Genomic DNA, 25,402 nt, shown 5'->3' on the forward strand with positions numbered 1-25,402 from the left:
GTACATATGTGTGTGTATGTATATATATGTGTGTGTATATATGTGTAGGTCTATATATATGTGCGTGTGTATATATATGTGTGTGTGTGTATGCGTGTGTCTATATACATGTGTGTGCGTACATATGTGTGTATATATATATATATATGTGTGTGTGTGTGTATGTGTGTGTGTATGTGTGTGTGTATATATGTGTGTGTGCGTACATATGTGTGTGTGTGTGTGTGTGTGTGTGCGCGCGTGTGTGTGTATATATATGTGTGTAGGAAAGAACTGCAGATGCTGGTTTAAATCAAAGGTAGATACGTGCTGGAGTAACTCAGCGGGTCGGGCAGCATCTCTGTGGAGAACGTGGACAGGTACAAAGTGCTGGAGTAACTCAGCGGGTCGGGCAGCATCTGTGTGGAGAACCTGTTGTAAGGGTTAACATTGGGCAAGCACCTATGTGGGAGCTATTGCAGGAGTGTAAAAGATTGCAGGACCAGCCCAGTTCTGCACACCGCTCACTCTCATCTGGACAGCCACAAGGGGGGCAATGTGAGGATGCTGTTCATTGACTTTAGTTCAGCTTTCAATACCATAGTCTTTAGCATCTCTGCTCCAGATGTCAGCTTATTTACATCGGCGAAACCAAACGCAGGCTCGGCGAATCGCTTCGCTCAACACCTGTGCTCAGTCCGCCTTAACCAACCCTGATCTCCCGGTGGCTGAGCACTTCAACTCCCCCTCCCACTCCGGTCTGACCTTTCTGTCATGGGCCTCCTCCAGTGCCATAGTGAGGCCCACCGGAAATTGAGGAACAGCACCTCATATTTCGCCTGGGCAGTTTGCAGCCCAGCGGTATGAACATCGACTTCTCCAACTTTAGATAGTTCCTCTCTTCCCTCCCCCTTCCATTTCTCCCTCTATCTTCCTGTCTCCACCTATATCCTTCCTTTGTCCGCCCCCCCTGACATCAGTCTGAAGAAGGGTCTCGACCCGAACGTCACCCATTCCTTCTCTCCTGAGATGCTGCCGACCTGCTGAGTTACTCCAGCACTCTGTGAAACGTCACCCATTCCTTCTCTCCTGAGATGCTGCCCGACCTGCTGAGTTACTCAAGTTTGCTAATGACACTGTGGTGGTGGGCCTGATCTCTGACAACAACGAGAAGATTCTTGCCATAGAGGGAGTACAGAGAAGGTTCACCAGATTGATTCCTGGGATGGCAGGACTTTCATATGAAGAAAGACGGAATAGACTCAGCTTGTACTCGTTGGAATTTAGAAGATTGAGGGGGATCTTATAGAAACGTATAAAATTCTTAAGGGGTTGGAGAGGCTAGATGCAGGAAGATTGTTCCCGATGTTGGGGAAGTCCAGAACAAGGGGTCACAGTTTAAGGATAAGGGGGAAGTCTTTTAGGACCGAGTTTTTCTTCACACAGAGAGTGGTGAATCTGTGGAATTCTCTGCCACAGAAGGTAGTTGAGGCCAGTTCATTGGCTATATTTAAGAGGGAGTTAGATGTGGCCCTTGTGGCTAAAGGGATCAGGGGGTATGGAGAGAAGGCAGGTACAGGATACTGAGTTGGATGATCAGCCATGATCATATTGAATGGCGGTGCGTACAGGCTCGAAGGGCCGAATGCCTACTCCTGCACCTATTTTCTATGTTTCTAAGATCTACCGACCGGGAGGAGGTGGCTGATCTGGCACTGCCTCCTCTTGAACGTCACAAACACTATTGTGGACTTTAGAAGGGCTCAACATCCAAGGACGTACACGCCACTGGAGATTACTGTGGACAGGGAGAGCAGCTTTAAATACCTGGGAGTCCACATCAAAGAGGATCTGACATGGACAACACACATTGCCGCGCTGGTGAGTAACGCCTTTACCACCTCAGACAGCTGAGGACATTCACAATTCTCTCTGAGGATCCTTCAGTGCTTCTACTCTGGGGCTGTACAAAGCATCTTCTTGGTGGCGCAGCGGTACAGTTCCCACCTTACAGCGAATGTAGCGCCGGAGACTCGGGTTCGATCCTGACTACGGGCGGAGTTTGTACGGAGTTTGTACGTTCTCCCCGTGACCTGCGTGGGTTTTCTCCGAGATCTTCAGTTTCCTCCCACACTCAATAGACAATAAATGCAGGAGGAGGCCATTCGGCCCTTCGAGCCTGTACGCACCGCCATTCAATGTGATCACGGTTGATCATTCTCAATCAGTACCCCGTTCCTGCCTTCTCCCCATACCCCCTGACTCCGCCATTGAAAGACTGGAGCGACTAGGCTTGTATACACTGGAATTAGAAGGATGAGAGGGGATCTTATCGAAACGTATAAGAATATTATGGGGTTGGACACGTTAGAGGCAGGAAACATGTTCCCAATGTTGGGGGAGTCCAGAACCAGGGGGCACGTACAGTTTAAGAAAAAGGGGTAGGCTATTTAGAACGGAGATGATGAAAAACTTTTTCAGTCAGAGAGTTGTGAATCTGTGGCATTCTCTGCCTCAGAGGGCAGTGGAGGCCAATTCTCTGAATGCACTCAAGAGAGAGCTAGATAGAGCTCTTAAGGATAGCGGAGTCAGGGGGTATGGGGAGAAGGCAGGAACGGGGTACTGATTGAGAATGATCACCCATGATCACATTGAATGGTGATGGCGTACAGGCTCGAAGGGGCCGAATGGCCTACTCCTGCACCTACTGTCTGCTATCCTTAAGAGCTCTATCCAGCTCTCTCTTGAATGCATTCAGCGAATTGGCCTCCAGTGCCTTCTGAGGCAGAGAATTCACAGATTTACAACTCTCTGACTGAAAAAGTTTTTCCTCATCTCCGTTCTAAATGGCCTACCCCTTATTGTTAAACTGTGGCCCCTTGTTCTGGACTCCCCCAACATTGGGAACATGTTTCCTGCCTCTAACGTGTCCAACCCCTTAATAATCTTATACGTTTCGATAAGATCCCCTCTCATCCTTCTAAATTCAGTGTATATAAGCCTAGTCGCTCCAGTCTTTCAACATATGATAGTCCCGCCATTCCGGGAATTAACCTGGTGAACCTACGCTGCACGCCCTCAATAGCAAGAATATCCTTCATCAAATTTGGAGAACAAAACTGCACACAGTACTCCAGGTGCGGTCTCGCCGGGGCCCTGTACAACTGCAGAAGGACCTCCTTGCTCCTAAACTCAAACTAGGAGACCAAAACTGCACACAGTACTCCAGGTGTCAGGGGGAGAGAGAGAGAGAGACACACCACACACACACACACAGAGACAAGGAAGAGTGAAAAGACAGGGTGAAGGTAACATTAAGGTGGCATCCTTAAGAAGCGCAATTGATTTGATCTCAGTGTCTCTCTGTGTATCTCTCTCTCTCTCTCTCTCTCTCTCTCTCTCTCTCTCTCTCTCTCTCTCTCTCTCTCTCTCTCTCTCTCTCTCTCTCTCTCTCTCTGCTCAGTGGAATTAAATATGCTAGCTCAAAAGCATTTCTTAAAAGCCTCTCCATCTCTCTCTCTCTCTCTTCAGTGGAATTAATGTTAGCTCAAAAGCATTTCTTAAAAGCCTCTCTCTCTCGCTCCCTCTCCCTCTCTCTCTCTCTCTCTCTCTCTCCTCAGTGGAATTAATATGCTAGCTCAAAAGCGTTTCTTAAAAGCCTCTCTCTCTCTCTCTCTCGCTCCCTCTCCCTCTCTCTCTCTCTCTCTCTCTCTCTCCTCAGTGGAATTAATATGCTAGCTCAAAAGCGTTTCTTAAAAGCCTCTCCATCTCTCTCTCTCTCTCTCTCTCTCTCTTCAGTGGAATTAATGTTAGCTCAAAAGCATTTCTTAAAAGCCTCTCTCTCTCTCTCTCTCTCTCTCGTGGAATTAATATGCTAGCTCAAAAAGCATTTCTTTTTTTTTTTTTTTTTTTTGAAAAGCATATGTACAAATCGAAATAAGAAAAAACACATTTGTTACAAAGTTCTTACATAGCTTCAATTTTAAATTTTTGAAGAGAGAAAGTAAAAATAAAATATAAAACTATAAACTTGGGGAGAAAGAGAGTAAGAGGGTTAAAAAAAAAAAAGAAAAAAGGATCTAACAATAAAAATTAACGGGAGTAGATCCGGGAGACAAAAACCACAGCTGTACATCCAACCCCCAACTCAAGTTTCAACTTTTTATTAAATTTTTTTTTTTTTATTTTAGGTCCTGTGCCCAAGCCCATTTACTTTTCTAAAAATTCAATAAATGGAGACCATATTTTTAAAAATAACTCAGGTTTGTCGATTAAGGCAAACCTTATTTTTTCCAAATGCAGGGTCTCTGTCATTTCCATAGTCCACATTTTAATTGTGGGGGTTATTGGTTTTTTCCAAAATTTAAGTATTAGTTTTTTCGCCGTTATTAGACTGTAATCAAGAAAATGTACCATGACTTACTGTAAAATTTGTAGTATGTTCTGATAATCCTAATATAATTAATTTGGGTCCATATCTAATTTTTTATTAATAACTTTTCTTAAAAGCCTCTCTCTCTCTCTCTCTCCGCTCCCTCTCCCTCTCTCTCTCTCTCTCTCTCTCCTCAGTGAATTAATATGCTAGCTCAAAAGCGTTTCTTAAAAGCCTCTCCATCTCTCTCTCTCTCTCTCTCTCTTCAGTGAATTAATGTTAGCTCAAAAGCATTTCTTAAAAGCCTCTCTCTCTCTCTCTCGTGGAATTAATATGCTAGCTCAAAAGCATTTCTTAAAAGCCTCTCTCTCTCTCTGCTCCCTCTCTCTCTCTCTCTCTCTCTCTCTCTCTCTCTCTCTCTCTCTCTCTCTCTCTCTCCTCTCTCTCTCTCTCTCTCTCTCTCTCTCTCTCTCTCTCTCTCTCTCTCTCTCTCTCTCTCTCTCTCTCTCGTGGAATTAATATGCTAGCTCAAAAGCATTTCCTAAAAGCCTCTCTCTCTCGCTCCCTCTCTCTCTCTCTCTCTCTCTCTCTCGCACCCTCTCTCTCACGCTCTCTCTCTCTCTCTCTCTTGTGGAATTAATATGCTAGCTCAAAAGCATTTCCTAAAAGCCTCTCTCTCTCTCTCTCTCTCGCTCCCTCTCTCTCTATCTCTTTCACGCTCTCTCTCTCTTCAGTGGAATTAATGTTAGCTCAAAAGCATTTCTTAAAAGCCTCTCTCTCTCTCTCTCTCTCTCTCTCTCTCTCATGCTCTCTCTCTCTCTCACTGCTTAGTGGTATTAATATGCTAGCTCAAAAGCGTTTCTTAAAAGCCTCTCTCTCTCTCTCTCTCTCTCTCTCTCTCTCTCTCACTGCTTAGTGGTATTAATATGCTAGCTCAAAAGCGTTTCTTAAAAGCCTACAATTCGTCCGTCATTGTCGCCAAGCTGTGCTGAAAGTCTCCAGTCAATAAAATCTCTGCAGCTTGCACTATAAGGGAAACGATACACATCTATATACCAAAACTCTCGTACGTTTGTTTGTTTGTTTGTTCCTGAACTACAGTCAAAACGGTACACGACAGTGCGGCAATTTTAGGCCCACCTTACTCACCATCATCCCTTTGGTGCTAATGGAAGACGTTTCATTGAAATCGGTGTAATATTTTTAAAGTTATTCACATTTTAAAGTTTAAATCTGTCTCCTAGGGAGGGAGGGGGGGAGGGAATGGGGAGGAGGGAGGGAGGGGGGGAGATGGGGGGGAGTGGAGGAGGGAGGGGGAGTGGGGGGAGGGAGTGGAGGAGGGAGGGAGGGGGGAAAGGGGATGGAGGGAAGGAGGGAGGGAGGGGGTGAGGAGGGAGGGGGGAGGGAGGGGGGAAGGGGATGGAGGGAAGGAGGGAGGGAGGGGGTGAGGAGGGAGGGGGGAGGGAGGGAGGGGGGGAAGCGGATGGAGGGAAGGAGGGAGGGAGGAAGGGAGGTGGAGGGAGGGAAGGAGGGTGGGAAGGAGGGAGGGGGGGAGGGAGGGAAGGAGGGTGGGAAGGAGGGAGGGAGGGGGAGGGGGAGGGGGGAGGAAGGGAGGGGAGGAGGGAAGGAGGGTGGGAAGGAGGAGGGGGAGGGAGGGAGGGGAGGAGGGTGGGTGGAGGGAGGGGAGGGAGGGGGGAAGGGAGGGAGGGAGGGGAGGGAGGGTGGGGGGAGGGGGCAGGGGGAAGAGTGCTACACCAATGCAGGAGAGGTTTGGGCCCAACGGGTCCACGTGGTCTAATCTATTTCTAAAAGGCAGGACACACACACAGGGGTGAGACACAAAGTGCTGGAGTAACTCAGCGGGTCGGGCAGCATCTCTGTGGAGAACGTGGACAGGTACAAAGTGCTGGAGTAACTCAGCGGGTCGGGCAGCATCTCTGGAGGGAAGGAAACGGGCGACGTTTTCGGGGCGAGACCCTTCAAGGGTGCTTGTCCCGCTGAGTTACTCCAGCATTTTGTGTCTTATCTTCGGTGTAAAAATGCAGTGTCTGCATTTCCTTCCTCCACCACCTCACTCCTCTCTCTCTCTCCCCACCCACACACACGCGCACACAACCGAGTAAAGGCAGCACTTTTTTTTGTACACACACAATCACAGAAACGTGAAAAGGCAGCACCTTTTTTGTACACGCACACACGCGCGCGCACACAAACCATGTAAAGGCAGCACTATTTTGTACACACACGCACACACACAACCATGATCCCTGGGATGGCAGGACTTTCATATGAAGAAAGACTGGATAGACTGGGCTTGTACTCGCTGGAATTTAGAAGACTGAGGGGAGATCTTTATAGAAACATACAAAATTCTTAAGGGGTTGGAGAGGCTAGATGCGGGAAGATTGTTCCCGATGTTGGGGAAGTCCAGAACCAGGGGTCACAGCTTAAGGATAAGGGGGAAGTCTTTTAGGACCGAGATGAGAAAACATTTCTTCACACAGAGAGTGGTGAGTCTGTGGAATTCTCTGCCACAGAAGGTAGTTGAGGCCAGTTCATTGGCTATATTTAAGAGGGAGTTAGATGTGGCCCTTTGTGGCTAAAGGGATCAGGGGGTATGGAGAGAAGGCAGGTACGGGATACTGAGCTGGATGATCAGCCATGATCATATTGAATGGCGGTGCGTACAGGCTCGAAGGGCCGAATGGCCTACTCCTGCACCTATTTTCTATGTTTCTTTGTACACACACACACCCACACACACACAACTGTGTAAGGAGCACCTTTTTTGTACACACACACACACATCTCACACACACAACCATGTAAAGGGAGCACTTTTTTTGTACACACGCACACCCCCCCACACACACGTCACACACACAACTGTGTAAAGGGAGCATTTTTTATGTACACACAAACACCCCGCACACACACACATCACACACATAACTGTGTAAAGGGAGGCACTTTTTATGTACACACACCCCGCACACACACACACAACTGTGTAAAGGGAGCACCTTTTTTGTACACACGCACACCCCCCCACACACAACTGTGTAAAGGGAGCACCTTTTTTGTACACACGCACACCCCCCCACACACAACTGTGTAAAGGGAGCACCTTTTTTGTACACACACACCCCGCACACACAACTGTGTAAAGGGAGCACCTTTTTTGTACACACACACACACACACACATCACACACACAACCATGTAAAGGGAGCACTTTTTTTGTACACACGCACACCCCCACGCACACATCACACACACAACTGTGTAAAGGGAGCATTTTTATGTACACACAAACACCCCGCACACACAATCACACACATAACTGTGTAAAGGGAGCACTTTTTATGTACACACACCCCGCACACACACACACAAACTGTGTAAAGGGGGCACCTTTTTTGTACACACAACTGTGTAAAGGGGCACCTTTTTTGTACACACACACCCCGCACACACACACACAACTGTGTAAAGGGAGCATCTTTTTTGTACACACACACATCAAACACACACAACTGTGTAAAGGGAGCACCTTTTTTGTACACACACACCCCGCACACACACGCACAACTGTGTAAAGGGAGCACCTTTTTTGCACACACACACACACACATCAAACACACAACTGTGTAAAGGGAGCACCTTTTTTGTACACACACACACCCCGCACATCACACACGCAACTGTGTAAAGGGAGCACCTTTTTTGCACACACACACACATCAAACACACAACTGTGTAAAGGGAGCACTTTTTTTCCTACACACACACAATCACAAAAACGTGAAAAGGCAGCACTTTTTTTGCACACACACGCACACCCCCCCACACAACTGTGTAAAAGGAGCACCTTTTTTGTACACACCCACATCAAACACACAACTGTGTAAAGGGAGCACTTTTTTTCCTACACGCACACAATCACAAAAACGTGAAAAGGCAGCACTTTGTTTGTACACACGCACACACACACACACACACAACCAAGTAAAGGCAGCACTTTTTTGTACACAATCACAGAAACGTGAAAAGGCAGCACTTTTTTTTGTACACCCACACACACAACCATTTACAGGCAGCACTTTTTTGTACCCACACACAACCGAGTAAAGTCTGAACTTTTTTTGTATGCTCGCACACACAACTGAGTAAAGGCAGCACCTTTTTTTGTACACACACAATCAAAGAAACGTGAAACGGCAGCACTTTTTTTTAACACGCACACACGCAACCATGTCAAAGGCAGCACGTTTTTGGGGTTAATAATCGTGACAACCTCACGGTTTTCTTCGGACTCTTTTTGACCATGGCGCGCTTTGCAAAAGAACCTTTCTGCAAAAGTTCACAGGGAGAGGTTCCCTCCTTCTCCCCCCCCCCCCCCCCCTCGCCCCGACACACACTGGAAAGATAAAGCTGCAGGAGCCCAGCGTCCCTGAATGAGACCCGAGCTACAACACTGGGGGATTGGACACGGGCAAGGAAAAAGGACAGCAGCCAATTTTGAAAACACGCGGCTGGCTGCATTGCAGCAGGGAGCAGGAAGAGAAACAAGGGGGGCACTTTTTTCTTGTACAGGGCCCTGGTGAGACCGCACCTGGAGTACTGTGTGCAGTTTTGGTCTCCTAGTTTGAGTCTAGGAGCAAGGAGGTCCTTCTGCAGCTGTACAGGGCCCTGGTGAGACCGCACCTGGAGTACTGTGTGCAGTTTTGGTCTCCTAATTCGAGGAAACACGTCCTTGCTATCGAGGCAGTGCAGCGTAGGTTCACCAGGTTAATCCCCAGGATGGCGGGACAGTCATATGAGGAAAGATTGGAAAGACTGGGCTCGTATTTGTTTTTGAATCTAGGAGCAAGGAGGTCCTTCTGCAGTTGTACAGGGCCCTGGAGAGACCGCACCTGGAGTATTCTGTGTGCAGTTTTGGTCTCCTAATTCGAGGAAGGACGTCCTTGCTATTGAGGCAGTGCAGCGTAGGTCGTATAAGGAAAGATTGGAAAGACTGGGTTCGTATTCGCTTTTGAATCAAGGAGAAAAGAGGTCCTTCTGCAGTTGTACAGGGCCCTGGTGAGACCACATCTGGAATACTGTGTGCAGTTTTGTTCTCCTAGTTTGAGTTTAGGAGCAAAAAGGTCCTTCTGCAGTTGTACAGGGCCCTGGTGAGACCGCACCTGGAGTACTGTGTGCAGTTTTGGTCTCCTAATTCGAGGAAGGACTTTCTTGCTATCGAGGCAGTGCAGCGTAGGTTCACCAGGTTAATCCCTGTCATATGAGGAAAGGTAGGCACAAAATGCTGGAGTAACTCAGCGGGTAAGGCAGCAATTCAGGAGAGAAGGAATGGGTCGAGACCCTTCTACAGACTGATCAGACTATGGGAAAAGATTGGAAAGACTGGGCTTGTATTCGCTGGAGTTTATAAGGATGAGAGGGGGATCTTATAGAGAGACGTATAAAATTATAAAAGGCTAGATGCAGGAAAAATGTTCCCAATGTTGGGGGAGTCCAGAACCAGGGGCCACAGAGTCTAAGAATAAAGGGGAGGCTGTTTAAAACCGAGGTGAGGAGAAACGTTTCCAGTTGTGAATGTGTGGGATTCAAGGAATGACGTCCTTGCTATTGAGGCAGTGCAGCGTAGGTTCACCAGGTTAATCCCCGGGATGGCAGGACTGTCGTATAAGGAAAGATGGGAAAGACTGGGCTCGTATTCGCTTTTGAGTCTAGGAGCAAGGAGGTCCTTCTGCAGTTGTACAGGGCCCTGCGATTCTTTAAAAAGAGCAGGAATTCTTTAAAAGGGGTGCAAATCTCGTTAAAGGACGACGTTTGTCGGAAAGGACTGCAATTGTCTTTAAAGAAGAGTAGCAATCCATTTAAAAGAACTGCCATTTAACAAAAGGCCACAGTTACATAGAAATATAGAAAATAGGTGCAGGAGGCCATTCGGCCCTTCGAGCCTGTACGCACCGCCATTCACTGTGATCGCGGCTGACCGTCCACAATCAGTAACCCGTGCCTGCCTTCTCCCCATAATCCCTTGATCCCACTAGCCCCTAGAGCTCTATCTAACTCTCTCTTAAATCCATCCAGTGAATCAGCCACCACTGCCCTCTGTGGCAGAGAATCCCACACATTCACAACTGGAAACGTTTCTCCTCACCTCGGTTTTAAATGGCCTCCCCTTTATTCTTAGACTGTGTGGCCCCTGGTTCTGGACTCGTCCAACATTGGGAACATGTTTCCTGCATCTAGCTTGTCCAGTCCTTTTATAATTTTGCAAGTCTCTATAAGATCCCCCTCTCATCCTTCTAAACTCCAGTGAACACAAGCCCAGTCTTTCCAATCTTTCCTCGTACGACAGTCCCGCCATCCCGGGGATTAACCTGGTGAACCTACGCTGCACTGCCTCAATAGCAAGGACGTCCTTCCTCAAACTAGGAGACCAAAACTGCACACAGTACTCCAGGTGCGGTCTCACTGGGGCCCTGTACAATTGCAGAAGGACCTCTTTACTCCTAAATGCAAGTCCTCTCGTTATGAAGGCCAAAATGCCATTAATTCTCTCTAAAATGGCTGCACATTTCTTTAAAAGAGTGCAAATCTTTTAAAAGAAGTGTAATATAAAAAGGACTGCAAATCTATTTTAAAAGGGGGTGAGATAAACATAGAAACGAATTTTGCAAATTTGCAATTCTTTTAAGAGTTGTAATTCTACTTCAAAAAGGTTGCAAATCTGTTTTAAAGGGTACATATCTTTCAAAAGAGGTGCAGTTCTTTAAAGTGTAAGAAAATAACTGCAGATGTGGTACAAATCGAAGGTATTTATTTCATAAAGTGCTGGAGTAACTCAGCGGGTCGGGCAGCATCTCTGTGGAGAACGTGGACAGGTACAAAGTGCTGGAGTAACTCAGCGGGTCGGGCAGCATCTCTGCGGAGAACGTGGACAGGTACAAAATGCTGGAGTAACTCAGCGGGTCGGGCAGCATCTCAGGAGAGAAGGAATGGGTGACGTTTCGGGTCGAGACCCTTCTTCAGACTGATGTCAGGGGGGCGGGACAAAGGAAGGATATAGGTGGAGACAGGAAGATAAAGGGAGATCTGGGAAGGGGAAGAGAGGGACAGAGGAACTATCTAAAGTTGGAGAAGTCGATGTTCATACCACTGGGCTGCAAGCTGCCCAAGCGAAATATGAGGTGCTGTTCCTCCAATTTCCGGATAATAATTACAAAATAATGTGAACATGTCTCTCTGTACACTAATAACATTTTGAAGTAAATTCGCACATTAATTGATTATCAGCCCAAGAAGGTGGTAATTTGGCTTTTCTGCCGTGTTTTATATTTTAACTGTGTCTTAATTATAGAAACATAGAAAATAGGTGCAGGAGGCCATTCGGCCCTTCGAGCCTGTACGCACCGCCATTCATTGTGATCACAGCTGATCATACACAATCAGTAACCCGTGCCTGCCTTCTCCCCATATCCCTTGATTCCACTAGCCCCTAGAGCTCTATCTAACTCTCTCTTAAACCCATCCAGTGAATCGGCCTCCAGTGCCCTCTGTGGCAGAGAATCCCACACATTCACAACTGCAAACGTTTCTCTTCACCTCAGTTTTAAATGGCCTCCCCTTTATTCTTAGACTGTGTGGCCCCTGGTTCTGGACTCCCCCAACATTGGGACATTTTTCCTGCATCTAGCTTGTCCAGTCCTTTTATAGAAACATAGAAAATAGGTGCAGGAGTAGGCCATTTGGTCCTTCGAGCCAGCATTTAAAACGTTTCTATAAGATCCCCTCTCATCATGAGAAAGGACGTCCTTGCTATTGAGGCAGTGCAGCGTAGGTTCACCAGGTTAATCCCCGGGATGGCGGGACTGTCGTACGAGGAAAGATTGGAAAAGACGGGGCTTGTATTTGCTGGAATTTAGAAGGATGAGAGGGGATCTGATAGAGACGTACAAAATTATAAAAGGACTGGACAAGCTAGATGCAGGAAACATGTTCCCAATGTTGGGGGAGTCCCGAACCAGGGGCAACACAGTCTAAGAATAAAGGGGAGGACATTTAAAACTAAGGTGAGAAAAAACTTTTTCACCCAGAGAGTTGTGAATCTGTGGGATTAATTCTCTGCCACAGAAGGCAGTGGAGGCCAATTCTCTGAATGCATTCAAGAGAGAGCTGGATAGAGCTCTTAAGGATAGCGGAGTCAGGGGGTATGGGGAGAAGGCAGGAACCTCACACTTATCCACATTAAACTGCATCTGCCCTGCATCCGCCCAATCACACAACCTGTCCAAGTCACCCTGCAACCTCATAGCATCTTCCTCAGTTCACACTGCCACCCAGCTTTGTGTCATCTGCAAATACAAGCCCAGTCCTTCCTCAAACTAGGAGACCAAAACTGCACACAGTACACCAGGTGCGGTCTCACCAGGGCCCTGTACAACTGCAGAAGGACCTCCTTGGTCCTATATTGAAATCCTATCGTTATGAAAGCAGCTTTCTTCACTGCCTGCGCGCCAACTTTCAGTAAGTTCCACTAAATGTATTAAAAAAGGAGACAATAGGTGCAGGAGGAGGCTATTCGGCCCTTTGAGCCTGTACGCACCGCCATTCATTGTGATCATGGCTCATCGTCCACAATCAGTAACCCGTGCCTGCCTTCTCCCCATATCCCTTGATTCCGCTAGCCCCTAGAGCTCTATCTAACTCTCTCTTAAATCCATCCAGTGAATCTGTGGCAGAGAATCCCACAAATTCACAACTCTCCGGGTGGAAAGGTTTCTGGTTTGCTGGTTTATCCAGCCGGCCACGAAAGTCGCTCGGCGATGGGGATGGGTGTGCTGGCTCCAACTGGGCTGGAGTTCCACAGCTCTGGAACTCCCGATGAGGTCGAGATTGGCTGCCTTGCCCAGCCTAGGTGCCACATTGTCGGGGGGAATTCTCACGGAACCCCTAGCGAAACCCTAGTGTTCAATACAAGTCCACAGGTATCACAAAATGCTGGAGTAACTCAGCAAGTCCTACACTACAAGTGCATACATCGTTTATTTTTTTCCTTTCTTTCTTTTGATCCGATTTCTCTGTTCATTTGGCAAAGTGTAAAACACAGAATTAGACAATAGACAATAGGTGCAGGAGTAGGCCATTCGGCCCTTTGAGCCAGCACCACCATCCAATGTGATCATGGCTGATCATCCACAATCAGTACCCCGTTCCTGCCTTCTCCCCATACCCCCTGACTCCGCTATCCTTAAGAGCTCTACCTAGCTCTCTCTTGAATGCATTCAGAGAATTGGTCTCCACTGCCTTTTGAGGCAGATAATTCCGCAGATGCACAACTCTCTGACTGAAAATGTTTTTCCTCATCTCCGTTCTAAATGGCCGACCCCTTATTCTTAAACTGTGGCCCCTGGTTCTGGACTCCCCCAGCATTGGGAACATGTTTCCTGCCTCTAACATGTCCAACCCCTTAATAATCTTATACGTTTCGATAAGATCCCCTCTCATCCTTCTAAATTCCAGTGTATACAAGCCTAGTCGCTCCGGTCTTTCAACGTACGACAGTCCCGCCATTCCAGGAAAATTAACCTAATTATTCTTTGGAGCGTAGAAGGTTGAGGGGGGACTTGATAGAGGTTTTTAAAATTTTGAGAGGGACGGACAGAGTTGACGTGGGTAGGCTTTTCCCTTTGAGAGTGGGGAAGATTCCAACAAGGGGACATAGCTTCAGAATTGAGGGACAAACGTTTAGGGGTAACATGAGGGGGAACTTCTTTACTCAGAGGATGGTGGCTGTATGGAATGGGCTTCCGGTGGAAGTGGTGGAGGCTGGCTCGATTTTATTATTTAAGAGTAAATTGGATAGGTATATGGATAGGAGGGGTTTAGAGGGTTATGGTCTGAGTGCAGGTAGATGAGACTAGGTCAGAGAGAATGGTCGGCGTGGACTGGTAGGGCCGAACGGGCCTGTTTCCATGCTGTAGTTGTTATATGGTTATATTATATGGAACCTACGCTGCACGCCCTCCATAGCAAGAATATCCTTCCTCAAATTTGGAGACCAAAACTGCACACAGTACTCCAGGTGCGGTCTCACTAGGGCCCTGTACAACTGCAGAACAACCTCTTTGCTCCTATACTCAACTCCTCTTGTTATGAAGGCCAACATTCCATTGGCTTTCTTCACTGCCTGCTGTACCTGCATGCTTCCTTTCAGTGACTATTCTATGTACTAAAACTCTTGTTCGTTTGCTCCTGAACACCAGCCAAAACGGAAGGTCATACATCGGTTTTTTTTCCTTTCTTTTTTCGATCCGATTTCTCCGTTCATTCGGCAAAGTGAAAAACGCGGAAATCACGCAAAATGGATTTTAAAAATGCAGGAAACACGGAAAATCCACACGCCTGTTAAAACTGCTGCAGTTATTTCAAAAAGAGTTGCGATTCTCTGTAACAAAGGCTGCAAATCTCTTTAAAAGGCGCAAATCTTTTTAAAAAGGAGCTAGAATTTAAAAAGGTGCTGCAGATATTTCAAAAGATCCGTGATTCTCTGTAAAAAGGCAGCAAATCTCTTCAAAAGAGGCTGCAAATCTCTTCAGATAGGTGCAAATCAGTCGACGGAGATGCAGTTCTTTCAATTCTTTAGAAATAAGTCACCCAGATTTATTTGCCAAATCGTGGTGCGATCTCGTTGCAAATGTCCAAATAGCAAGTTCAAATGCAACATGAATAACATAGAAAACAGGTGCAGGAGGCGGCCATTCGAGCCTGTACGCACCGCCATTCACTGTGATCGCGGCTGATCGTCCACAATCAGTTACCTGTGCCTGCCTTCTTCCCATATCCCTTGATTCCACTAGCCCCTAGAGCTCTATCTAACTCTCTCTTGAATTCAGCCAGTGAATCGGCCTCTGTGGTCGAGAATCCCACACATTCACAACTGCAAACGTTTCTCCTCACCTCAGTTTTAAATGGCCTCCCCTTTATTCTTAGACTGTGTGTGTGGCCCATGGTTCTGGACTCCCCAACACAGGGAACATTTTTTCCTGCATCGAGCTTGTCCAGTCCTTTCATAAAAAACATAGAAAATAGGTGCAGGAGGAGGCCATTTGGCCCTTCGAGCCAGCATTTAAAATGTTTCTATAAGATCCCCTCCCATCATGAGGCAGGACGTCCTTGTTATTGAGGGCGTGCAGCGTAGGTTCACCAGGTTAATTCCCGGAATGGCGGGAATGTCATATGTTGAAAGACTGGAGCGACTAGGCTTGTATACACTGGAATTTCGAAGAATGAGAGGGGATCTTATCGAAACGTATAAGATTATTAAGAGGTTGGACACGTTAGAGGCAGGAAACATGTTCCCAATGTTGGGGGAGTCCAGAACCAGGGGCCACAGTTTAAGAATAAGGGGTCGGCCATTTAGAACAGAGACGAGGAAAAACCTTTTCAGTCAGAGAGTTGTGAATCTGTGGAATTCTCTGCCTGAGAAGGCAGTGGAGGCCAATTCTCTGAATGCATTCAAGAGAGAACTAGATAGAGCTCTTAAGGATAGCGGAGTCAGGGGGTATGGGGAGAAGGCAGGAACGGGGTACTGATTGAGAATGATCAGCCATGATCACATTGAATGGCGGTACGTACAGGCTCGAAGGGCCAAATGGCCTCCTCCTGCACCTATTGTCTATTGCCTGTGGCAGATTGTGTGTCCTCAGTTGCCGCAGGATGTTGGGCCTTGTTGACTGTGGAGTCGATGGTGGCCTCCCATTTAAGGTCCCTGGAGATGATAGTTCCAAGGAACTTAAATGGCTCCACAGATGTGTCTATGGTGTTGTTGATGGTGAGTGGGGGGAGGGGAGGAGGATCTCCTTGAAAGTCTAGTCACAAAGAAACATAGAAAATTGGTGCAGGAGGAGGCCATTCGGCCCTTCGAGCCTGTACGCACCGCCATTCATTGTGATCGCGGCTGACCGTCCACAATCAGTAACCCGTGCCTGCCTTCTCCCCATATCCCTTGATTCCACTAGCCCCAAGAGCTCTATCTAACTCTCTGTTAAATCCATCCAGTGATTTGGCCTCCACTGCCTTCTGTGGCAGAGAATTAATCCCACTGATTCACAACTCTCTGGGTGAAAACGTTTTTTCTCACCTCAGTTTTAAATGTCCTCCCCTTTATTCTGTGTGGGCCCTGGTTCGGGACTCCCCCAACATTGGGAACATGTTTCCTGCATCTAGCTTGTCCAGTCCTTATATAATTTTGTACGTCTCTATCAGATCCCCTCTTATCCATCTAAATTCCAGCGAATACAAGCCCAGTCTTTTCCAATCCTTCCTCGTACGTCAGTCCCGCCATCCCGGTGATTAACCTGGTGAACCTACGCTGCACTGCCTCAATAGCAAGGACGTCCATCCTCAAATTAGGAGACCAAAACTGCACACAGTACTCCAGGTGCGGTCTCACTAGGGCCCTGTACAACTGCAGAAGGACCTCTTTGCTCCTATACTCAACTCCTCTTGTTATGAAGGCCAACATGCCATTGGCTTTCTTCACTGCCTGCTGTACCTGCATGCTTCCTTTCAGTGACTGATGCACTAGGACACCCAGATCTCGTTGTACGTCCCCTTTCCCTAACTTGACACCTTTCAGATAATAATCTGCCTTCCTGTTCTTAACACCTAAGTGGATAACCTCACACTTATCCACATTAAACTGCATCTGCCATGCATCCGCCCACTCACACAACCTGTCCAAGTCACCCTGCAACCTCATAGCATCTTCCTCACAGTTCACACTACCACCCAGCTTTGTATCATCTGCAAATACAAGATACAGAGCTTTATTTGTCATTCGGTACCGAGGTACCGAACGAAATTACGTTACCAGCAGTCACACAAAAAAAAGAAACACAAGACACATGACCCCAACACAAACATCCATCACAGTGACTCCAAACACCCCCTCACTGTGATGGAGGCAACAAAACTTCCACTCTCTTCCCCACGCCCAAGTCCCCGCGGCTGAGCCGCACCGGGCGCTGAAACATCCCGCGGCCGAAGCCCATTCCTTCCTCAAATTAGGAGACCAAAACTGCACACAGTACTCCAGGTCTCACCAGGGCACTGTGCAACTGCAGAAGGACCTCCTTGCTCCTGTACTCAACTCCTCTCGTTATGAAGGCAGCTTTCTTCACTGCCTGCTGTACCTGCGTGCCAACTTTCAGTGAGTTCCACTAAATGTTTTAAAACAAAAGGAGACACTTGCATTATTTTAAAAACTCCCCCGACATTGGGAACATGTTTCCTGCCTCTAACGTGTCCAACCTCTTAATAATCCTATATGTTTCAATAAGATCCCCTCTCATCCTTCTAAATTCCAGTGTATACAAGTCCAGTCGCTCCAGTCTTTCAACATACGACAGTCCCGCCATTCCGGGAATTAACCTAGTAAACCTACGCTGCACGCCCTCAATAGCAAGAATATCCTTCCTCAAATTTGGAGACCAAAACTGCACACGGTACTCCAGGTGCGGTCTCACCAGGGCCCTGTACAACTGCAGAAGGACCTCCTTGCTCCTAAACTCAGACTAGGAGACCAAAACTGCACACACAATACCCCAGGTGTGGTCTCACCAGGGCCCTGTACAACTGCAGAAGGACCTCCTTGCTCCTAAACTCAAACTAGGAGACTAAAACTGCACACAATACTCCAGGTGCGGTCTCACCAGGGCCCTGTACAACTGCAGAAGGACCTCTTTGCTCCTAAACTCAAACTAGGAGACCAAAACTGCACACAGAACTCCGGGTGCGGTCTCACAAGGGCACTCTGCAACTGCAGAAGGATCTACTTGCTCCTATACTCAACTCCTCTCGTTATGAAGGCACTGTCACCTTGCCTAGCAACTACAGACCCATTTCCAAACTGCCATTCCTGTCAAAAGTCCTTGAAAGGCAATTCTAAACCAATTAGTGCCCTACCTGCACCAAAACACCATCCTGGAAAGTTTCCAGTCAGGTTTCAGAGCCCACCACAGCACAGAGTCTGCCTTGTTGAAGGTACACAACAACCTGCTTCTCGCCATCGACACCGGCGACTGTGCAATCCTGCTCCTTCTCGACCTCAGCGCAGCGTTCGATACAGTGGACCACACCATCCTTATTGACCGTCTCCGGTACGCGGTTGGCATTGATGGCACAGCCCTGAGCTGGTTCGTTTCCTACCTCAAAGATAGGAGTTTCGCCATCAACATAGGCAGTTATTCCTCTTCTCCAGCTAACCTCTCCTGCGGAGTTCCACAAGGCTCCATCCTAGGCCCCATTCTCTTCTCTCTATACATGCTCCCCCTTGGCCAAATCATTCAAAGGCACGGCATTTCTTTCCACTGCTATGCCGATGACACACAGCTTTACCTCCCCCTGAAACCCAACAACCAGTCAAATTTAAACAGCCTCTTACACTGCCTTGAGGACATAAAATGTTGGATGGCACAGAACTTCCTCCAATTAAACGAGAGCAAGTCTGAGGTCATCCTATTCGGCCCCCCCCCCCCCCCCCCGACTCCATCAAATCGATAACAGGCAGTCTTGGAAGCCTATCCTGCCTGGTCAAACCGCATGTCAAAAACCTCGGCGTGTTATTTGACTCTGCATTAAAGTTTGACAAGCAAGTCAACGCTGTGGTAAAAGCCAGCTTCTTCCAACTTCGTACCATAGCTAAAATCAAACCTTTCCTCCAATTCGACGACACTGAAAAAATCATTCACGCTTTCATTTCCTCCCGCCTAGACAACTGCAACTCCCTATACACTGGGATCAGCCAATCTTCCCTGTCCCGCCTGCAACTGGTCCAAAACGCCGCAGCGAGACTCCTGACGGGTACCCGGAAAAGGGACCACATCACGCCGATTCTGGCCTCTCTCCACTGGCTCCCTGTACAGTACAGAATCAACTTCAAGCTCCTCCTATTCACATATAAAGCCCTAAATGGACATCCCCCCCCCCCCCCCACATCAAAAATCTTCTAACCCACCTCTCTAACTCCAGGTCCCTCAGGTCGGCCGACTTGGGGCTACTCACTATCCCGCGGTCTAGGCTTAAGTTCAGGGGTGACCGCGCTTTTGCAGTTGCAGCTCCTAGACTGTGGAACAGCATCCCTCTCCCCATCAGAACTGCCCCCTCCATCGACTACTTTAAGTCCAGGCTCAAAACCTATTTCTACTCCCTAGCGTTTGAAGCCCATTGAGGAGGCGCTGTGAACTGTTTTGTATGTGCTGTTATGTTTGTGTGCTACTGTATGTTTCATTTCTTCCTTTGTACCTAATCAGATGTACAGCACTTTGGTTAACGTGGGTTGTTTTTAAATGTGCTATACAAATAAAATTGACTTGACTTGCTGTACCTGCGTGCCAACTTTCAGTGAGTTCCACTAAATGTATTAAAACAAAAGGAGACACTTGCATTATTTTAAAAACTCCCCCAACATTGGGAACATGTTTCATATCATATCATATATATACAGCCGGAAACAGGCCCCTTCGGCCCACCAAGTCCGAGCCGCCCAGTGATCCCCGTACATCAACACCATCCTACACCCACTAGGGACAATTTCCTGCCTCTAACGTGTCCAACCTCTTAATAATCCTATATGTTTCAATAAGATCCCCTCTCATCCTTCTAAATTCCAGTGTAGACGAGCCCAGTCGCTCCAGTCTTTCAACATATGACAGTCCCGCCATTCCGGGAATTAACCTGGTGAACCTACGCTGCACGCCCTCAATAGCAAGAATATCCTTCCTCAAATTAAGAGACCAAAACTGCACACAGTACTCCAGGTGTGGTCTCATTAGGCCCCTGTACAACTGCAGAAGGACCTCCTTGCTCCTGTACTCAAACCAGGAGACCAAAACTGCACAAAATACTCCAGGTGCGGTCTCACCAGGGCCCTGTACAACTGCAGAAGGACCTCCTTGCTCCTAAACTCAAACTAGGAGACCAAAACTGCACACAGTACTCCAGTGTGGTCTCACCAGGGTCATGTACAACTGCAGAAGGACCTCTTTACTCCTATACTGAAATCCTCTCGTTATGAAGGCCAACATGCCATTGGCTTCCTTCACTGCCTGCTGTACCTGCATGCTTCCTTTCAGTGACTTATGCACTAGGACATCCCCTTTTCGTAACTTGACACCATTCAGATAATAATCTGCCTTCCTGTTGTTTCCACCAAAGTGGACCTCACATTTCTCGACATTAAACTGCATCTGCCATGCATCCGCCCCCTCGCACAACCTGTCCAAGTCGCCGTGCAACCTCATAGCATCTTCCTCACAGTTCACACTACCACCCAGCTTTGTGTCATCCGCAAATCCAAGCCCAGTCCTTCCTCAAATTTGGAGACCAAAATTGCACACACTGTACTCCAGGTGCGGTCTCACCAGGGCCCTTTACAACTGCAGAAGGACCTCCTTGCTCCTAGACTCAAATTAGGAGACCAAAACTGCACACAGTACTCCAGGTGCGGTCTCACCAGGGCCCTGTACAACTGCAGAAGGACCTCTTTGCTCCTGTACTCAACTCCTCTCGTTATGAAGGCAGCTTTCTTCACTGCCTGCTGTACCTGCGTGCCATTTTCAGTGAGTTCCACTAAATGTATTAAAACAAAAGGAGACACTTGCATTATTTTAAAAACTCCCCCAACATTGGGAACATGTTTCCTGCCTCTAACGTGTCCAACCCACCATTCCGGGAATTAACCTGGTAAACCTACGCTGCACGCCTTCAATAGCAAGAATATCCTTCCTTAAACTAGGAGACCAAAACTGCACACACAGTACTCCAGGTGCGGTCTCACCAGAGCCGTGTACAACTGCAGAAGGACCTCCTTGCTCCTAAACTCAAACTAGGAGACCAAAACTGCATACAGTACTCCAGGTGCGGTCTCACCAGAGCTCTGTATAACTGCAGAAGGACCTCCTTGATCCTGTACTCAACTCCTCTTGTTATGAAGGCCAACATGCCATTGGCTTCCTTCACTACCTGCTGTACCTGCATGCTTCCTTTCAGTGACTGATGCACTAGGACACCCAGATCTAGTTGTACGTCCCCTTTTAGTAACTTGACACCATTCAGATAATAATCTGCCTTCCTGATCTAACCACCAAAGTGGACAACCTCACACTTATCCACATTAAACTGCATCTGCCCTGCATCCACCCACTCACACAACCTGTCCAAGTCACCCTGCAACCTCATAGCATCTTCCTCACGGTTCACACTGCCACCCAGCTTTGTATTATCTGCAAATACAAGCCCAGTCCTTCCTCAAATTAGGATACCAAAACTGCACACACAATACTCCAGGTGCGGTCTCACCAGGGCCCTGTACAACTGCAGAAGGACCTCCTTGCTCCTGTACTCAACTCCTCTCGTTATGAAGGCAGCTTTCTTCACTGCCTGCTGTACCTGCGTGCCATTTACAGTGAGTTCCACTAAATGTGTTAAAACAAAAGGAGACACTTGCATTATTTTAAAAACTCCCCCAACATTGGGAACATGTTTCCTGCCTCTAACGTGTCCAACCTCTTAATAATCCTATATGTTTCAATAAGATCCCCTATCATCCTTCTAAATTCCAGTGTATACAAGCCTAGCCGCTCCAGTCTTTCAACATACGACAGTCCCACCATTCCGGGAATTAACCTGGTAAACCTACGCTGCACTGCCTCAATAGCAAGAATATCCTTCCTTAAACTAGGAGACCAAAACTGCACACACAGTACTCCAGGTGCGGTCTCACCAGGGCCCTGTACAACTGCAGAAGGACCTCCTTCCTCCTGAACTCAAACTGGGAGACCAAAACTGCACACAGTACTCCAGGTGCGGTCTCACCAGGGCCCTGTACAACTGCAGAAGGACCTCTTTGCTCCTGTACTCAACTCCTCTCGTTATGAAGGCAGCTTTCTTCACTGCCTGCTGTACCTGCGTGCCATTTACAGTGAGTTCCACTAAATGTATTAAAACAAAAGGAGACACTTGCATTATTTTAAAAACTCCCCCAACATTGGGAACATGTTTCCTGCCTCTAACGTGTCCAACCTCTTAATAATCCTATATGTTTCAATAAGATCCCCTCTCATCCCTCTAAATTCCAGTGTATACAAGCCTAGCCGCTCCAGTCTTTCAACATACGACAGTCCCACCATTCCGGGAATTAACCTGGTAAACCTACGCTGCACTGCCTCAATAGCAAGAATATCCATCCTTAAACTAGGAGACCAAAACTGCACACACAGTACTCCAGGTGCGGTCTCACCAGGGCTCTGTACAATTGCAGAAGGACCTCCTTCCTCCTGAACTCAAACTGGGAGACCAAAACTGCACACAGTACTCCAGGTGCGGTCTCACCAGGGCCCTGTACAACTGCAGAAGGACCTCCTTGCTCCTGTACTTAACTCCTCTCGTTATAAAAGCAGCTTTCTTCACTGCCTGCTGTACCTGCATGCCATTTTCAGTGAGTTCCACTAAATGTATTAAAACAAAAGGAGAAACTTGCATTATTTTTAAAACTCTCCCAACATTGGGAACATGTTTCCAAGCCCAACCTCTTAATAATCCTATACGTTTCATTAAGATCCCCTCTCATCCTTCTAAATTCCAGTGTATACAAGCCCAGTCGCTCCAGTCTTTCAACATACGACAGTCCCGCCATTCCGGGAATTAACCTGGTAAACCTACGCTGCACGTCCTCAATAGCAAGAATATCCTTCCTTAAACTAGGAGACCAAAACTGCACACACAGTACTCCAGGTGCAGTCTCACCAGAGCCGTGTACAACTGCAGAAGGACCTCCTTGCTCCTAAACTCAAACTAGGAGACCAAAACTGCATACAGTACTCCAGGTGCGGTCTCACCAGAGCCCTGTACAACTGCAGAAAGACCTCCTTGATCCTGTACTCAACTCCTCTTGTTATGAAGGCCAACATGCCATTGGCTTCCTTCACTACCTGCTGTACCTGCATGCTTCCTTTCAGTGACTGATGCACTAGGATACCCAGATCTAGTTGTACGTCCCCTTTTAGTAATTTGACACCATTCAGATAATAATCTGCCTTCCTGATCTAACCACCAAAGTGGACAACCTCACACTTATCCACATTAAACTGCATCTGCCCTGCATCCACCCACTCACGCAACCTGTCCAAGTCACCCTGCAACCTCATAGCATCTTCCTCACAGTTCACACTGCCACCCAGCTTTGTATTATCTGCAAATACAAGCCCAGTCCTTCCTCAAATTAGGATATCAAAACTGCACACACAGTACTCCAGGTGCGGTTTCACCAGGGCCCTGTACAACTGCAGAAGGACCTCCTTGCTCCTGTATGCAAACTAGGGGACCAAAACTGCACACACAGTACTCCAGGTGCGGTCTCACCTGGGCCCTGTACAACTGCAGAAGGACCTCCTTGCTCCTGTACTCAAACTAGAAGACCAAAACTGCACACAGTACTCCAGGTGCGGTCTCACCAGGGCCCTTTACAACTGCAGAAGGATCTTCTTGCTCCTGTACTCAACTCCTCTCGTTATGAAGGCACTGCCTGCTGTACCTGCGTGCCATTTTCAGTGATTTCCACTAAATGTAAAACAAAAGGAAAAACTTGCATTATTTTAAAAACTCCCCCAACATTGGGAACATGTTTCCTGCCTCTAACGTGTCCAACCTCTTAATAATCCTATACGTTTCAATAAGATCCCCTCTCATCATTCTAAATTCCAGTGTATACAAGCCCAGTCGCTCCAGTCTTTCAACATATGACAGTCCCGCCATTCCGGGAATTAACCTGGTAAACCTACGCTGCACGTCCTCAATAGCAAGAATATCCTTCCTTAAACTGGGAGACCAAAACTGCACACAGTACTCCAGGTGCGGTCTCACCAGGGCCCGGTACAACTGCAGAAGGATCTCTTTGCTCCTGTACTCAACTCCTCTCGTTATGAAGGCACTGCCTGCTGTAACTGCGTGCCAAGTTTCAGTGAGTTCCACTAAATGTATTAAAACAAAAGAAAAGGAGACACACTTGCATTAATTTTTTTAAACTCTAAATATTGTTTAAAAGGCAAATTTCTGCTTTTTTTTTCCATGCACAGGGAAAAATGCAACATGCTCCACATCGCCCACCCTGCAAATGTCCTTGGCAGCTCGTTTTGGTGGACGGAGGGAGCGAAAGAAAAGAGGGAGAGAGGAATGCAAAGAGAGAGGTGCAAGGCAAAGGGGGGAACCCCGTGACGTCACTGAGCCCGGGGAGAAAGGTGACCAACCAAGATGGCCACCGCGGGGAAGAGGGGGGAAGGTGGGGAGGGGGGAAGGGGCAATCCGCCGCCATCCTCCCCCTCCCCGCCGCCCCGGGGCTCATCCGACCTCCCCGCCGCACGGCGCCTCGCCCCATCGCCATTTTGGGATGGAGATGGGTCGCCGATGGGGGTTGGGGGAGGGAGGGACGGGCGATCCTTCACCTCCCCTCCCCTCCCTCCCTTGATCCACCTCGGGGCCTACCTGCTCCGGGCTTCGCGTCTTTCACAAAAATGACGGCCCGCGCGGCGCCATCCGCTCCGGATCGACCTCAATCCGTGTCCGCCGCGACCCGCGCTGCTTTTTCGTCCCCCGCCCGCCGCAAAAAAAAGGCGATGGGGAGGGGGGGGGGGGGAAAGGAGGCGGGCTGACTCGCTTGGCACCGGGGGCCGTCAAGATGGCGGAGAGCCGGGGAGGGACGGGCGGCTCAAGGCCACGCCCCTTCTTCCCCCGACACCTCCCCCTCTCGCGAGACTCTCGCCGTGACGTGGCGACCGGGGCATGCCGGGAGTTGTAGTCCAAAGTAGTCAATGTCACATTGCTTCTATAGTCAAGTCTAGTCTAGTCTAGTCTAGTCAAGTCTAGTCTAGTCAAGTCTAGTCAAGTCTAGTCTAGTCAAGTCTAGTCAAGTCTAGTCTAGTCTAGTCAAGTCTAGTCTAGTCTAGTCAAGTCTAGTCTAGTCAAGTCTAGTCTAGTCAAGTC

General features: G+C 47.9%; 1 long non-coding RNA gene across 1 annotated transcript in view; it reads right to left on the bottom strand.

Annotated features, from left to right (window-relative positions):
• The window catches only part of LOC144611271 (uncharacterized), a 29,353-nt gene extending 4,243 nt beyond the window's left edge, over positions 1-25,110 (bottom strand). The window contains exon 1 of the long non-coding RNA XR_013549501.1: positions 24,905-25,110. This is a non-coding gene — a long non-coding RNA (uncharacterized LOC144611271). The remainder of the gene's footprint in view (positions 1-24,904) is intronic.
• Between the last annotated feature and the right edge of the window lie 292 nt (positions 25,111-25,402).

This window comes from Rhinoraja longicauda, chromosome 39, assembly GCF_053455715.1.
Source record: "Rhinoraja longicauda isolate Sanriku21f chromosome 39, sRhiLon1.1, whole genome shotgun sequence".
NCBI lineage: Eukaryota > Metazoa > Chordata > Chondrichthyes > Rajiformes > Arhynchobatidae > Rhinoraja > Rhinoraja longicauda.